Source organism: Orbicella faveolata, unplaced genomic scaffold, assembly GCF_042242905.1.
Source record: "Orbicella faveolata isolate gen_17 unplaced genomic scaffold, um_ofav_v1 contig_12, whole genome shotgun sequence".
Lineage (NCBI taxonomy): Eukaryota > Metazoa > Cnidaria > Anthozoa > Scleractinia > Merulinidae > Orbicella > Orbicella faveolata.
The window spans coordinates 12265001-12269389 of NW_028301539.1; positions in this window are offsets into that span (position 1 = coordinate 12265001).

Consider the following 4389-nt stretch of genomic DNA (forward strand, 5'->3'; position numbering starts at 1 on the left):
TAATGGTATTATTTAAATAATGGTATTATTGTTGACTCAATCCAGTACCTCGAATAATGATTCAATCCAATACCTCGAATATTGATGCAACCCACCTCGAATATTGATGCAATCTTCCTGGCCCGAGCGCGGCCAACAGGAACGAGAGTAACTGAGCACTAGAGAGCACCGAAAACATGGCGGGCGAAGGAGAACTAGATTTAGAAGTCGAGTTTCCTAAGTTTCTTGCAGACGTCTTGGATAAAACGGAAATAATTTTTGAGAATTTTGACTCAGAAGTTGCAGAAGCGCAGGCCGAAGTTCTTGATCAAACCATTAGTCTGCTTAGGTAAATGAGGCATTGCTACAACCGAGACACAAGGGACAACGAAAATTTAGATTCCATTGCTGTCGCTTTTGTAGATTGTTGAAATTATGTTTAAGTCCTTGCACTTAGGCTGGATCCAGCGTCTCCTCAAAAATAATGACGAGGAAGACGATACCTGGTCAGCAATTCCAAAATTTTATTTTAAGAAGTATGGGGGTCTTAATTTTCTCTTACGCTCCAAATATGATAAGAAATTTCTAAAAGATTCAGACATACCATCCTTCTACAAGGATATCTTGTTTTCTTTCCTTTCTTTATAGCTCTAAGGATGAACAAGAGGTGATTCTCTATAATAATAATAAAGAGATCGTCATTGACGGGAGGACTGTTTTTGGGTCGAAAACGATGTCTTCACGCTGCATGATGTAATCGACGCTAGTGGCAATTTTTTACCATTTGAACAGTTCCAACAGCGTTATGGAATTAATTGCAATTTTATCAGTTATTTCCAAGTACTCTCTGCAATCCCGAGCGCCTTACGGGAAAAAGTCAAGGAGCGTGCTAAGCCTATTGTCAACTTTTTATCCGGCGGCACCTTATTTCAATTATCCTCGGTCTTAACCATCGACCTCTTGAAACTTAGAACTAAAGACTATTATTGGCTTTTTCTCAACAAACGGTAGTCCCAGGCCACTGTTCCATTGAAATGGGATCGCGACTTTGCTCCGACGGCCTTGCCATGGAACCAGATCTTTGATAGAGTGAAGGTTATTTGCAAAGAGAATCAACTTAGAGAATTTACTTTAAGCTAATCCATCGCATACACCTTATTCCAAAATGGCCGCTATTTTAGTGTTCTTTTGTTCACTTGAAAATGAACCCTTGTTGCCTCGTTTAAGGGAAAATATTCTTTTGAATTTCGAGTTTAAGAACGAGGCAACAAGGGCTAATTTACAAGTAAACAAAAGAATACATAAATGGCGGCCATTTTGGAATAAGGTGTATTGTCGCTACGAAGAAAGAACTTACTCTCTATGGAATTACAGACAACAATATATGTTTCCACTGTGGAGAGCCTGACTCATTTCTTCATACATTTCAAAACTGTAGTACAACAACTTTTTTTCGCAATCGGCTGTTGAACTGGTTCGATGAGATGCATAACACCTCTATATCCCCGGCAAACTACGAATTATTATTTGGTATGCCGTGTGGGAAGAATAATAACAATCCCAGGAAACTGAATTTCTGTTTATTATTTGCTAACTACTATCTACATTATCACAAGGTAAATGAAAGGAATCTTGACTGAGTTGAATTTATTACAAAAGTAAGTTACAAGTTAAGAATAGCAAATAAAGTTTCTGGCTCTCTTTTATGATGCTTTTTGGCATTTTTTGTCCTGTTAATGCTTTTAAAAGGTATTAGAAAAGTGTGTTATATCTCTAGATTAATTGCTACTTTAGATTAATTAAGGATATACAATTTAGAAAATACCTGTATTGCAGTTACGTACGTAAAATTGTTTAAAATCGATTCTTTATAGTATGTAGGGTAAAGAAGCTGTCTTGTACTGTAAGTAGTGTTAATAGCGCTGTTGTATTGTAAGTAGTGTATGTAGCCTTTATTGTACTGTTTTAGTGTAAAGTAACAGCAGAAGTGTTGTTAAGTATAAGCAAACATAATAAAATAACTTTATTGTGAAAAAAAAAAAGCAAAAAAATCAAGTTGAAGAGTTGATAGCCACGGTTGATAGCTCCTTTGGTATGAAATGATTCTTGATAAATTCACTCAAAATGTTCGCTCGTAAATTGATAGACTTTCTAAAAGTCCTTTCCAATAATTCTTCCTGGCCTCTTGGTTTCGTCGTTGGAAAGGACTTTTCCCATTTGCAGCGCGCCAAATTTTACCGGTGGATTTTTCCACCGGTGACGTAAATACGCATTAACCAATGAACAAACAAGTACTGACTATACGTCATGACATCGCGCGCGATCAACGACACAACTCGCAGAACAAAATTAGTGTCTGCTGAGTTCAAGTACTATAAAAATATTTTTCATTCAGCTTTTGTTCTCGAATATACTTAAGGATATGAATTTTATGGAAGCAATTGAATATGGTCTATCCAACTTATTTCAAGTCTTTGAGAGAAGGACAGGGAAAAGCAGTGGAAGGCTATCTACCCGACCAATACGTGCTTGTTTACTTACGGACGCGATCTGAGCTCCTGCGTGATCCGGATCGTTTGAGAGGATTAAGTTTGGACCTCTCCAAGACGAACAGAGCCGTTCCTGCAGTTTGCGAATGACCAAGTTTCTTTTCTACAAAGAAAGGGCATCGCAGCAAATTTGCATCCACCGTTTTACCGACTTCACCGTGTTGAAAGCACTCGTCGGTCGATGAACGAATTTTGGGAACAGCGCTTTTATTCTCTGCCGTTCGTTGTGACTTCGATTCACAACGTTATTTAATCAAGAGTGCTTTACAGAATAAAAGTTCTCCCCGACTAATTCCGTCTTCTTTAGTTAATTCGGATTCTTGTCGGTACAAGCTACATCTACATAAGCCTATAGCATTTGTCTGGCAGTTCTCTGGTCGACTAAAACAAATAATTCAAGATCGGTTTAAACACGGTTTTGTCTTTTCAGGAGGCGTTAATCAATGGAAAAGCTTTTGCAATTTGTCTGCTGACTACATGCTGCACTGTACACAAATAAATTCATTTGAGTGAAGGAACAGTAATCGTAAACGTTTTGATGGAAATCATTTTCTGCTCTCGCGACGATCGCGCGCGGAGCACATGAAAAGTGAGAAATGTCAATCGTGATTTTTGCGCCAAAAATTTACGCTCTGACTCACATTCCTGCAAGTGAAACAAGTCGACCTCTCGCGATTTACGTCGCTCGCGCTCGCCCTCGCGACTTCGTCGCATTATCGCTTCACTCGAGGGATATAAATAAGTCAAGGATTAAGAAAAGGTCGACTTGTGGCAAGTCTAGTAAATTGATCTCTCGTAAGGCTTGCCATAGTGAGCAACTGTAGTGTATTGAGCAGCGGTTGACATTATGAGCATGCGCACTTATGCGCATTCTGTTCCATGTGCTTCCATTTGCAATAAACCAAATACATGACAGTGGCGACGAGTTTTTCTTAGCAAACAACATCGATGAGGACCGCCAAGTGCCAACCTTGTTAAGCTTGATCGGCAGCAAAACATACACATTGTTGAGGGACCCTCTTTCACCGGATAAACCAGCCACGAAGAGCTTCCAAGAGATCGTCACGACCCTTCAGCAACACTTAAGTCCTAAACCATTGGAAATAGCAGAACGCTTTCGTTTTTACAAACGAAATCAGCGAGAAGGAAAAACCGTGTTGGCCTACGTAGCAGAACTGAAGAAACTAGCGACTCACTGCAACTTTGGCGCGAACCTTAACGAAGCTTTACGGGATAAATTGGTCTGTGGCCTTCAAAATATGCAGATACAAAGGCATTTGCTTTCAGAAGCAAAACTGAAATATTCCAAGGCTTTGGAGAAACTGCCGTTCGTGATGCTTCGGAACTGCACAGTGAGCTGCACGCAGAACCTCGAGTTGACAAGATCTCAGATAACAGCAAACCACCGCCACCGCCACCGCCACCGCCACCGCCACCGCCACCGCCACCGCCACCGCCACCGCCACCGCCACCGCCACCGCCACCGCCACCGCCACCGCCACCGCCACCGCCACCGCCACCGCCACCGCCACCGCCACCGCCACCGCCACCGCCACCGCCACCGCCACCGCCACCGCCACCGCCACCGCCACCGCCACCGCCACCGCCACCGCCACCGCCACCGCCACCGCCACCGCCACCGCCACCGCCACCGCCACCGCCACCGCCACCGCCACCGCCACCGCCACCGCCACCGCCACCGCCGCCGCCGCCGCCGCCGCCGAACCTCACGCCTAAAGTTTGCTATCGATGCGGAGGAGACTCGCACGCATCGCACAATTGCAGATTCAAGGACCAGACATGTTATCATTGTGGGAAGGTGGGCCATGTTTCCAGAGTTTGTAACTCGAGACGACAAGGT